The 12,500-nt window shown below is 57.0% G+C and overlaps 5 non-coding genes across 5 annotated transcripts; all 5 read left to right on the top strand.

The window, feature by feature from the left end:
• The first annotated feature begins 1,202 nt into the window (after positions 1 to 1,202).
• Positions 1,203 to 1,321, top strand: LOC150062919 (5S ribosomal RNA). The gene has a single exon (XR_016535630.1). It is a non-coding gene; the product is annotated as a 5S ribosomal RNA (ribosomal RNA).
• Positions 1,322 to 3,848: 2,527 nt separating this feature from the next.
• Positions 3,849 to 3,967, top strand: LOC150062918 (5S ribosomal RNA). Its single transcript, XR_016535629.1, has one exon. It is a non-coding gene; the product is annotated as a 5S ribosomal RNA (ribosomal RNA).
• A 2,519-nt stretch (positions 3,968 to 6,486) lies between these two features.
• LOC150062917 (5S ribosomal RNA) lies at positions 6,487 to 6,605 on the top strand. The gene has a single exon (XR_016535628.1). It is a non-coding gene; the product is annotated as a 5S ribosomal RNA (ribosomal RNA).
• A 2,535-nt stretch (positions 6,606 to 9,140) lies between these two features.
• LOC150062916 (5S ribosomal RNA) lies at positions 9,141 to 9,259 on the top strand. The gene has a single exon (XR_016535627.1). It is a non-coding gene; the product is annotated as a 5S ribosomal RNA (ribosomal RNA).
• Positions 9,260 to 11,786: 2,527 nt separating this feature from the next.
• LOC150062915 (5S ribosomal RNA) lies at positions 11,787 to 11,905 on the top strand. The gene has a single exon (XR_016535626.1). It is a non-coding gene; the product is annotated as a 5S ribosomal RNA (ribosomal RNA).
• The last annotated feature ends 595 nt before the right edge of the window (positions 11,906 to 12,500 follow it).

The raw sequence follows: 12,500 nt of genomic DNA, 5'->3' as shown, positions 1-12,500 counted from the left end.
TCCCGGAATTCTGGAGTTCCTGGATTCCAAGCACAGAGCACCCTTTTCTTGCTTGGGTGGAGGGCTTCCACTCCAACCCGAGGCATGGGTGTGTGTTCCAGTGAGGCTTGGCCTTAGGTTGTTAGCCTTCTTGGGAGCCTGAGCACTAAGGATGAGGGGTTCCAGTGGGCTGAGACGTGAGGCCACGGTTCTGCTTCCACTTAGGCTTCCCATTCCTGGTAGGCTAAGCATAGCAACCTAAAGAGGCTGCATCAGAGGTGCCACTGAAGGCTCTCATGAGATGGGAGGCTTAGGGTGACACTGGGCTGGGGCTTTGGCTCCGGGTCAGGGTCAGAATGGGGCTCAAGTTTAGCGTCAGGAAGAGGTAGGGGACAGGTTGAAGGTGTGATTTCAGGCAGACATTGTGGCTTAGGGTGAGTCTTGGGAGAGGTTTGGGCTTAGGTGTGGGCTTGAAATCGGGTAGAGGCTTTAGGTGAGGCTTACTGGTGGGGCGAGGAGTGACACTCTCCTTAGGATCCATTTCTGGCTTCGGCTTCCATTTAGGATGAGGTTTAGGTCGAAGGTCCTTCTGAAACAGCACCAGCCAAGTGAATTCCACATTGCTCTGCAAACCCCACTCTTCCCCTCGCATCGTGGCCGGTGGCCAAGCAAGGTCGGGGAGGTAGAGGAGTGAGATCCAAATCTTGAAGAAGCAGCCAAACTCTCCCACATCCATGCAAAGATCACATCGGGCCCTTGGTAGTCGTGGCCTCTGAAGACAAGTGGTGAACCTTGCAAGTCACCTGGCCTTAAAGCTGCTCTTCAACGTGCAACCCTCATGCAGGCTAGAGGGTTACATGGAAGGTGAGCCTCTGGGAAAACAGTCCTGCGTCCTCTGCCTTCCCAAGAGACAGAGAGCAACAGAGACAGACAGACAGACAGACAGACAGACAGACAGACAGAGGGAGAGAGGGTGAGAGGGAGAGAGAGAAAGCGAAAGAGGAGGAGAAAGGCAGCGGTGAGCGGCGGCGAGAGCAGCAGGCTGGGCGCAGAGGCTGTGCTGGGTGGGTTGGATCAGGTCCCCCAAGCAGCGGCAGCAGGTGCGTGTGAGGCCAGAGCGGCAGAGGCAGAGGCTGCAGAGGCTGGCAAGGGTGCAGCGGCGAGCGGAGGCTCCCCGCAGAGGCAGCGAGCAGCAGTTGGGGCTTTGGGAAGCAGTGTGAGGCGTCTACGGCCATACCACCCTGAACGCGCCCGATCTCGTCTGATCTCGGAAGCTAAGCAGGGTCGGGCCTGGTTAGTACTTGGATGGGAGACCGCCTGGGAATACCGGGTGCTGTAGGCTTTTGCCTCCGCTCCCCAGCCCACTAGGCTGCTTGCTGCCTCACAGCCACTGCCCAATACTTTTAGGCTCACTCACTGCCTCGCACCTCCACCTCAACCCAACATCACACCAGCCACAGGGGAAAAGACAGCTAGCTGTCTGGATGCACAACTCACACCACACAGCCTGGCAGGCACGCAATGCTTTCCACCTAGGAAAAGCAGGAAAACCCAGGCCTGGGCCGGCCTGACGCCCAGCCTCACCGCTGACAGCTTGGCCTGAGACCACACCACATTCCTACACAGGACAGGACACTTCTTCTGGGCAGCACAAAGGCACCTGGCCTCCTCTTGCTCCTGCAATCCTGACCACATCCTCCCAACCACTCCTGAAAAGCAGCTCATGAACACAAGGCTAGGCTTGTGGCTCCAGGACTGAAAGGCCTGCCCGGCCAGCCGGAACTCACACCACCCTGGGTTAAGCCCTGCTACCCCAGATGGCTTGGTTGCGGGCTTGGAGGCTTCCTCCTGCCATGGGTTGAGTTTGCGTGGGCCGGGTAGATGGGCTCATGGGGAAAGTGGATGGAAGTGTACATGGATGCATGGATGCATGGGTAGACAGCTGGATGCATGGCTGACTGGATGGATGGCTGGATGGATGGCTGGATGGATGCCTAGGTGCATAGTGGGTGTATGGATGGATGCGGGCACGCATGCATGCATGGATGGTGGATGCATGCGTGCATGGTTGGGTCGGTGGATGCATGCCTGGATCCACCCATGGATGCCGGGGTGGCTGGCCGTACAGCCTGATTCATGGATGGATGTTGATTGGATGGATGGTGGATGGATGGACGGAGCCACGCGTGGAAGGATGCATGGATGGATGGACTGAAAGATACATAGATAGATAGATAGATAGATAGATAGATAGATAGATAGATAGATACATAGATCGACCGATGGATGGATGGATGGATGGATGGATGGATGGATGGATGGATGGATTGCTGGATGACTGGCTGGCTGGCTGGCTGGCTGGCTGGCTGACTGGCTGGCTTGCTGGCTGGCTGGCTGGATGGATGGATGGATGGAGGGATGCTGAGACACTCTGCAGTGTGTACTGACAGTTTCAGCTGGCCTAGCACTGACTGGGAGGCTCTGAGTTCTCTTCCCCACAGTGGGCAAACAAGCAAACACTGGCTGCTTCTTTCCTCTTCTTCCTGCTAGAGACACACGTTGTCCTTTCGCGGGGTGCACTGCATAGACTTGGAAAGTAGCGGCAGGGTAGATGAGGAGGAACGAGGCCCGGGAAACGGGCGCCGGCAACGTTGCCGAGACAAATGCTCCCGGAATTCTGGAGTTCCTGGATTCCAAGCACAGAGCACCCTTTTCTTGCTTGGGTGGAGGGCTTCCACTCCAACCCGAGGCATGGGTGTGTGTTCCAGTGAGGCTTGGCCTTAGGTTGTTAGCCTTCTTGGGAGCCTGAGCACTAAGGATGAGGGGTTCCAGTGGGCTGAGACGTGAGGCCACGGTTCTGCTTCCACTTAGGCTTCCCATTCCTGGTAGGCTAAGCATAGCAACCTAAAGAGGCTGCATCAGAGGTGCCACTGAAGGCTCTCATGAGATGGGAGGCTTAGGGTGACACTGGGCTGGGGCTTTGGCTCCGGGTCAGGGTCAGAATGGGGCTCAAGTTTAGCGTCAGGAAGAGGTAGGGGACAGGTTGAAGGTGTGATTTCAGGCAGACATTGTGGCTTAGGGTGAGTCTTGGGAGAGGTTTGGGCTTAGGTGTGGGCTTGAAATCGGGTAGAGGCTTTAGGTGAGGCTTACTGGTGGGGCGAGGAGTGACACTCTCCTTAGGATCCATTTCTGGCTTCGGCTTCCATTTAGGATGAGGTTTAGGTCGAAGGTCCTTCTGAAACAGCACCAGCCAAGTGAATTCCACATTGCTCTGCAAACCCCACTCTTCCCCTCGCATCGTGGCCGGTGGCCAAGCAAGGTCGGGGAGGTAGAGGAGTGAGATCCAAATCTTGAAGAAGCAGCCAAACTCTCCCACATCCATGCAAAGATCACATCGGGCCCTTGGTAGTCGTGGCCTCTGAAGACAAGTGGTGAACCTTGCAAGTCACCTGGCCTTAAAGCTGCTCTTCAACGTGCAACCCTCATGCAGGCTAGAGGGTTACATGGAAGGTGAGCCTCTGGGAAAACAGTCCTGCGTCCTCTGCCTTCCCAAGAGACAGAGAGCAACAGAGACAGACAGACAGACAGACAGACAGACAGACAGACAGAGGGAGAGAGGGTGAGAGGGAGAGAGAGAAAGCGAAAGAGGAGGAGAAAGGCAGCGGTGAGCGGCGGCGAGAGCAGCAGGCTGGGCGCAGAGGCTGTGCTGGGTGGGTTGGATCAGGTCCCCCAAGCAGCGGCAGCAGGTGCGTGTGAGGCCAGAGCGGCAGAGGCAGAGGCTGCAGAGGCTGGCAAGGGTGCAGCGGCGAGCGGAGGCTCCCCGCAGAGGCAGCGAGCAGCAGTTGGGGCTTTGGGAAGCAGTGTGAGGCGTCTACGGCCATACCACCCTGAACGCGCCCGATCTCGTCTGATCTCGGAAGCTAAGCAGGGTCGGGCCTGGTTAGTACTTGGATGGGAGACCGCCTGGGAATACCGGGTGCTGTAGGCTTTTGCCTCCGCTCCCCAGCCCACTAGGCTGCTTGCTGCCTCACAGCCACTGCCCAATACTTTTAGGCTCACTCACTGCCTCGCACCTCCACCTCAACCCAACATCACACCAGCCACAGGGGAAAAGACAGCTAGCTGTCTGGATGCACAACTCACACCACACAGCCTGGCAGGCACGCAATGCTTTCCACCTAGGAAAAGCAGGAAAACCCAGGCCTGGGCCGGCCTGACGCCCAGCCTCACCGCTGACAGCTTGGCCTGAGACCACACCACATTCCTACACAGGACAGGACACTTCTTCTGGGCAGCACAAAGGCACCTGGCCTCCTCTTGCTCCTGCAATCCTGACCACATCCTCCCAACCACTCCTGAAAAGCAGCTCATGAACACAAGGCTAGGCTTGTGGCTCCAGGACTGAAAGGCCTGCCCGGCCAGCCGGAACTCACACCACCCTGGGTTAAGCCCTGCTACCCCAGATGGCTTGGTTGCGGGCTTGGAGGCTTCCTCCTGCCATGGGTTGAGTTTGCGTGGGCCGGGTAGATGGGCTCATGGGGAAAGTGGATGGAAGTGTACATGGATGCATGGATGCATGGGTAGACAGCTGGATGCATGGCTGACTGGATGGATGGCTGGATGGATGGCTGGATGGATGCCTAGGTGCATAGTGGGTGTATGGATGGATGCGGGCACGCATGCATGCATGGATGGTGGATGCATGCGTGCATGGTTGGGTCGGTGGATGCATGCCTGGATCCACCCATGGATGCCGGGGTGGCTGGCCGTACAGCCTGATTCATGGATGGATGTTGATTGGATGGATGGTGGATGGATGGACGGAGCCACGCGTGGAAGGATGCATGGATGGATGGACTGAAAGATACATAGATAGATAGATAGATAGATAGATAGATAGATAGATAGATAGATAGATAGATACATAGATCGACCGATGGATGGATGGATGGATGGATGGATGGATGGATGGATGGATTGCTGGATGACTGGCTGGCTGGCTGGCTGGCTGGCTGGCTGACTGGCTGGCTTGCTGGCTGGCTGGCTGGATGGATGGATGGATGGAGGGATGCTGAGACACTCTGCAGTGTGTACTGACAGTTTCAGCTGGCCTAGCACTGACTGGGAGGCTCTGAGTTCTCTTCCCCACAGTGGGCAAACAAGCAAACACTGGCTGCTTCTTTCCTCTTCTTCCTGCTAGAGACACACGTTGTCCTTTCGCGGGGTGCACTGCATAGACTTGGAAAGTAGCGGCAGGGTAGATGAGGAGGAACGAGGCCCGGGAAACGGGCGCCGGCAACGTTGCCGAGACAAATGCTCCCGGAATTCTGGAGTTCCTGGATTCCAAGCACAGAGCACCCTTTTCTTGCTTGGGTGGAGGGCTTCCACTCCAACCCGAGGCATGGGTGTGTGTTCCAGTGAGGCTTGGCCTTAGGTTGTTAGCCTTCTTGGGAGCCTGAGCACTAAGGATGAGGGGTTCCAGTGGGCTGAGACGTGAGGCCACGGTTCTGCTTCCACTTAGGCTTCCCATTCCTGGTAGGCTAAGCATAGCAACCTAAAGAGGCTGCATCAGAGGTGCCACTGAAGGCTCTCATGAGATGGGAGGCTTAGGGTGACACTGGGCTGGGGCTTTGGCTCCGGGTCAGGGTCAGAATGGGGCTCAAGTTTAGCGTCAGGAAGAGGTAGGGGACAGGTTGAAGGTGTGATTTCAGGCAGACATTGTGGCTTAGGGTGAGTCTTGGGAGAGGTTTGGGCTTAGGTGTGGGCTTGAAATCGGGTAGAGGCTTTAGGTGAGGCTTACTGGTGGGGCGAGGAGTGACACTCTCCTTAGGATCCATTTCTGGCTTCGGCTTCCATTTAGGATGAGGTTTAGGTCGAAGGTCCTTCTGAAACAGCACCAGCCAAGTGAATTCCACATTGCTCTGCAAACCCCACTCTTCTCCTCGCATCGTGGCCGGTGGCCAAGCAAGGTCGGGGAGGTAGAGGAGTGAGATCCAAATCTTGAAGAAGCAGCCAAACTCTCCCACATCCATGCAAAGATCACATCGGGCCCTTGGTAGTCGTGGCCTCTGAAGACAAGTGGTGAACCTTGCAAGTCACCTGGCCTTAAAGCTGCTCTTCAACGTGCAACCCTCATGCAGGCTAGAGGGTTACATGGAAGGTGAGCCTCTGGGAAAACAGTCCTGCGTCCTCTGCCTTCCCAAGAGACAGAGAGCAACAGAGACAGACAGACAGACAGACAGACAGAGGGAGAGAGGGTGAGAGGGAGAGAGAGAAAGCGAAAGAGGAGGAGAAAGGCAGCGGTGAGCGGCGGCGAGAGCAGCAGGCTGGGCGCAGAGGCTGTGCTGGGTGGGTTGGATCAGGTCCCCCAAGCAGCGGCAGCAGGTGCGTGTGAGGCCAGAGCGGCAGAGGCAGAGGCTGCAGAGGCTGGCAAGGGTGCAGCGGCGAGCGGAGGCTCCCCGCAGAGGCAGCGAGCAGCAGTTGGGGCTTTGGGAAGCAGTGTGAGGCGTCTACGGCCATACCACCCTGAACGCGCCCGATCTCGTCTGATCTCGGAAGCTAAGCAGGGTCGGGCCTGGTTAGTACTTGGATGGGAGACCGCCTGGGAATACCGGGTGCTGTAGGCTTTTGCCTCCGCTCCCCAGCCCACTAGGCTGCTTGCTGCCTCACAGCCACTGCCCAATACTTTTAGGCTCACTCACTGCCTCGCACCTCCACCTCAACCCAACATCACACCAGCCACAGGGGAAAAGACAGCTAGCTGTCTGGATGCACAACTCACACCACACAGCCTGGCAGGCACGCAATGCTTTCCACCTAGGAAAAGCAGGAAAACCCAGGCCTGGGCCGGCCTGACGCCCAGCCTCACCGCTGACAGCTTGGCCTGAGACCACACCACATTCCTACACAGGACAGGACACTTCTTCTGGGCAGCACAAAGGCACCTGGCCTCCTCTTGCTCCTGCAATCCTGACCACATCCTCCCAACCACTCCTGAAAAGCAGCTCATGAACACAAGGCTAGGCTTGTGGCTCCAGGACTGAAAGGCCTGCCCAGCCAGCCGGAACTCACACCACCCTGGGTTAAGCCCTGCTACCCCAGATGGCTTGGTTGCGGGCTTGGAGGCTTCCTCCTGCCATGGGTTGAGTTTGCGTGGGCCGGGTAGATGGGCTCATGGGGAAAGTGGATGGAAGTGTACATGGATGCATGGATGCATGGGTAGACAGCTGGATGCATGGCTGACTGGATGGATGGCTGGATGGATGGCTGGATGGATGCCTAGGTGCATAGTGGGTGTATGGATGGATGCGGGCACGCATGCATGCATGGATGGTGGATGCATGCGTGCATGGTTGGGTCGGTGGATGCATGCCTGGATCCACCCATGGATGCCGGGGTGGCTGGCCGTACAGCCTGATTCATGGATGGATGTTGATTGGATGGATGGTGGATGGATGGACGGAGCCACGCGTGGAAGGATGCATGGATGGATGGACTGAAAGATACATAGATAGATAGATAGATAGATAGATAGATAGATAGATAGATAGATAGATAGATAGATTGATAGATACATAGATCGACCGATGGATGGATGGATGGATGGATGGATGGATGGATGGATGGATGGATTGCTGGATGACTGGCTGGCTGGCTGGCTGGCTGGCTGGCTGACTGGCTGGCTTGCTGGCTGGCTGGCTGGATGGATGGATGGATGGAGGGATGCTGAGACACTCTGCAGTGTGTACTGACAGTTTCAGCTGGCCTAGCACTGACTGGGAGGCTCTGAGTTCTCTTCCCCACAGTGGGCAAACAAGCAAACACTGGCTGCTTCTTTCCTCTTCTTCCTGCTAGAGACACACGTTGTCCTTTCGCGGGGTGCACTGCATAGACTTGGAAAGTAGCGGCAGGGTAGATGAGGAGGAACGAGGCCCGGGAAACGGGCGCCGGCAACGTTGCCGAGACAAATGCTCCCGGAATTCTGGAGTTCCTGGATTCCAAGCACAGAGCACCCTTTTCTTGCTTGGGTGGAGGGCTTCCACTCCAACCCGAGGCATGGGTGTGTGTTCCAGTGAGGCTTGGCCTTAGGTTGTTAGCCTTCTTGGGAGCCTGAGCACTAAGGATGAGGGGTTCCAGTGGGCTGAGACGTGAGGCCACGGTTCTGCTTCCACTTAGGCTTCCCATTCCTGGTAGGCTAAGCATAGCAACCTAAAGAGGCTGCATCAGAGGTGCCACTGAAGGCTCTCATGAGATGGGAGGCTTAGGGTGACACTGGGCTGGGGCTTTGGCTCCGGGTCAGGGTCAGAATGGGGCTCAAGTTTAGCGTCAGGAAGAGGTAGGGGACAGGTTGAAGGTGTGATTTCAGGCAGACATTGTGGCTTAGGGTGAGTCTTGGGAGAGGTTTGGGCTTAGGTGTGGGCTTGAAATCGGGTAGAGGCTTTAGGTGAGGCTTACTGGTGGGGCGAGGAGTGACACTCTCCTTAGGATCCATTTCTGGCTTCGGCTTCCATTTAGGATGAGGTTTAGGTCGAAGGTCCTTCTGAAACAGCACCAGCCAAGTGAATTCCACATTGCTCTGCAAACCCCACTCTTCTCCTCGCATCGTGGCCGGTGGCCAAGCAAGGTCGGGGAGGTAGAGGAGTGAGATCCAAATCTTGAAGAAGCAGCCAAACTCTCCCACATCCATGCAAAGATCACATCGGGCCCTTGGTAGTCGTGGCCTCTGAAGACAAGTGGTGAACCTTGCAAGTCACCTGGCCTTAAAGCTGCTCTTCAACGTGCAACCCTCATGCAGGCTAGAGGGTTACATGGAAGGTGAGCCTCTGGGAAAACAGTCCTGCGTCCTCTGCCTTCCCAAGAGACAGAGAGCAACAGAGACAGACAGACAGACAGACAGACAGAGGGAGAGAGGGTGAGAGGGAGAGAGAGAAAGCGAAAGAGGAGGAGAAAGGCAGCGGTGAGCGGCGGCGAGAGCAGCAGGCTGGGCGCAGAGGCTGTGCTGGGTGGGTTGGATCAGGTCCCCCAAGCAGCGGCAGCAGGTGCGTGTGAGGCCAGAGCGGCAGAGGCAGAGGCTGCAGAGGCTGGCAAGGGTGCAGCGGCGAGCGGAGGCTCCCCGCAGAGGCAGCGAGCAGCAGTTGGGGCTTTGGGAAGCAGTGTGAGGCGTCTACGGCCATACCACCCTGAACGCGCCCGATCTCGTCTGATCTCGGAAGCTAAGCAGGGTCGGGCCTGGTTAGTACTTGGATGGGAGACCGCCTGGGAATACCGGGTGCTGTAGGCTTTTGCCTCCGCTCCCCAGCCCACTAGGCTGCTTGCTGCCTCACAGCCACTGCCCAATACTTTTAGGCTCACTCACTGCCTCGCACCTCCACCTCAACCCAACATCACACCAGCCACAGGGGAAAAGACAGCTAGCTGTCTGGATGCACAACTCACACCACACAGCCTGGCAGGCACGCAATGCTTTCCACCTAGGAAAAGCAGGAAAACCCAGGCCTGGGCCGGCCTGACGCCCAGCCTCACCGCTGACAGCTTGGCCTGAGACCACACCACATTCCTACACAGGACAGGACACTTCTTCTGGGCAGCACAAAGGCACCTGGCCTCCTCTTGCTCCTGCAATCCTGACCACATCCTCCCAACCACTCCTGAAAAGCAGCTCATGAACACAAGGCTAGGCTTGTGGCTCCAGGACTGAAAGGCCTGCCCAGCCAGCCGGAACTCACACCACCCTGGGTTAAGCCCTGCTACCCCAGATGGCTTGGTTGCGGGCTTGGAGGCTTCCTCCTGCCATGGGTTGAGTTTGCGTGGGCCGGGTAGATGGGCTCATGGGGAAAGTGGATGGAAGTGTACATGGATGCATGGATGCATGGGTAGACAGCTGGATGCATGGCTGACTGGATGGATGGCTGGATGGATGGCTGGATGGATGCCTAGGTGCATAGTGGGTGTATGGATGGATGCGGGCACGCATGCATGCATGGATGGTGGATGCATGCGTGCATGGTTGGGTCGGTGGATGCATGCCTGGATCCACCCATGGATGCCGGGGTGGCTGGCCGTACAGCCTGATTCATGGATGGATGTTGATTGGATGGATGGTGGATGGATGGACGGAGCCACGCGTGGAAGGATGCATGGATGGATGGACTGAAAGATACATAGATAGATAGATAGATAGATAGATAGATAGATAGATAGATAGATTGATAGATACATAGATCGACCGATGGATGGATGGATGGATGGATGGATGGATGGATGGATGGATGGATGGATTGCTGGATGACTGGCTGGCTGGCTGGCTGGCTGGCTGGCTGACTGGCTGGCTTGCTGGCTGGCTGGCTGGATGGATGGATGGATGGAGGGATGCTGAGACACTCTGCAGTGTGTACTGACAGTTTCAGCTGGCCTAGCACTGACTGGGAGGCTCTGAGTTCTCTTCCCCACAGTGGGCAAACAAGCAAACACTGGCTGCTTCTTTCCTCTTCTTCCTGCTAGAGACACACGTTGTCCTTTCGCGGGGTGCACTGCATAGACTTGGAAAGTAGCGGCAGGGTAGATGAGGAGGAACGAGGCCCGGGAAACGGGCGCCGGCAACGTTGCCGAGACAAATGCTCCCGGAATTCTGGAGTTCCTGGATTCCAAGCACAGAGCACCCTTTTCTTGCTTGGGTGGAGGGCTTCCACTCCAACCCGAGGCATGGGTGTGTGTTCCAGTGAGGCTTGGCCTTAGGTTGTTAGCCTTCTTGGGAGCCTGAGCACTAAGGATGAGGGGTTCCAGTGGGCTGAGACGTGAGGCCACGGTTCTGCTTCCACTTAGGCTTCCCATTCCTGGTAGGCTAAGCATAGCAACCTAAAGAGGCTGCATCAGAGGTGCCACTGAAGGCTCTCATGAGATGGGAGGCTTAGGGTGACACTGGGCTGGGGCTTTGGCTCCGGGTCAGGGTCAGAATGGGGCTCAAGTTTAGCGTCAGGAAGAGGTAGGGGACAGGTTGAAGGTGTGATTTCAGGCAGACATTGTGGCTTAGGGTGAGTCTTGGGAGAGGTTTGGGCTTAGGTGTGGGCTTGAAATCGGGTAGAGGCTTTAGGTGAGGCTTACTGGTGGGGCGAGGAGTGACACTCTCCTTAGGATCCATTTCTGGCTTCGGCTTCCATTTAGGATGAGGTTTAGGTCGAAGGTCCTTCTGAAACAGCACCAGCCAAGTGAATTCCACATTGCTCTGCAAACCCCACTCTTCTCCTCGCATCGTGGCCGGTGGCCAAGCAAGGTCGGGGAGGTAGAGGAGTGAGATCCAAATCTTGAAGAAGCAGCCAAACTCTCCCACATCCATGCAAAGATCACATCGGGCCCTTGGTAGTCGTGGCCTCTGAAGACAAGTGGTGAACCTTGCAAGTCACCTGGCCTTAAAGCTGCTCTTCAACGTGCAACCCTCATGCAGGCTAGAGGGTTACATGGAAGGTGAGCCTCTGGGAAAACAGTCCTGCGTCCTCTGCCTTCCCAAGAGACAGAGAGCAACAGAGACAGACAGACAGACAGACAGACAGAGGGAGAGAGGGTGAGAGGGAGAGAGAGAAAGCGAAAGAGGAGGAGAAAGGCAGCGGTGAGCGGCGGCGAGAGCAGCAGGCTGGGCGCAGAGGCTGTGCTGGGTGGGTTGGATCAGGTCCCCCAAGCAGCGGCAGCAGGTGCGTGTGAGGCCAGAGCGGCAGAGGCAGAGGCTGCAGAGGCTGGCAAGGGTGCAGCGGCGAGCGGAGGCTCCCCGCAGAGGCAGCGAGCAGCAGTTGGGGCTTTGGGAAGCAGTGTGAGGCGTCTACGGCCATACCACCCTGAACGCGCCCGATCTCGTCTGATCTCGGAAGCTAAGCAGGGTCGGGCCTGGTTAGTACTTGGATGGGAGACCGCCTGGGAATACCGGGTGCTGTAGGCTTTTGCCTCCGCTCCCCAGCCCACTAGGCTGCTTGCTGCCTCACAGCCACTGCCCAATACTTTTAGGCTCACTCACTGCCTCGCACCTCCACCTCAACCCAACATCACACCAGCCACAGGGGAAAAGACAGCTAGCTGTCTGGATGCACAACTCACACCACACAGCCTGGCAGGCACGCAATGCTTTCCACCTAGGAAAAGCAGGAAAACCCAGGCCTGGGCCGGCCTGACGCCCAGCCTCACCGCTGACAGCTTGGCCTGAGACCACACCACATTCCTACACAGGACAGGACACTTCTTCTGGGCAGCACAAAGGCACCTGGCCTCCTCTTGCTCCTGCAATCCTGACCACATCCTCCCAACCACTCCTGAAAAGCAGCTCATGAACACAAGGCTAGGCTTGTGGCTCCAGGACTGAAAGGCCTGCCCAGCCAGCCGGAACTCACACCACCCTGGGTTAAGCCCTGCTACCCCAGATGGCTTGGTTGCGGGCTTGGAGGCTTCCTCCTGCCATGGGTTGAGTTTGCGTGGGCCGGGTAGATGGGCTCATGGGGAAAGTGGATGGAAGTGTACATGGATGCATGGATGCATGGGTA

The sequence above is a fragment of the Megascapheus bottae genome, chromosome 5 (assembly GCF_031878675.1).
Source record: "Megascapheus bottae isolate mThoBot1 chromosome 5, mThoBot2.hap1, whole genome shotgun sequence".
Taxonomy (NCBI): Eukaryota; Metazoa; Chordata; class Mammalia; order Rodentia; family Geomyidae; genus Megascapheus; species Megascapheus bottae.
The sequence above is the reverse complement of the archived record's forward strand: the minus strand, read 5'-3'. Positions and strand labels throughout refer to the sequence as shown.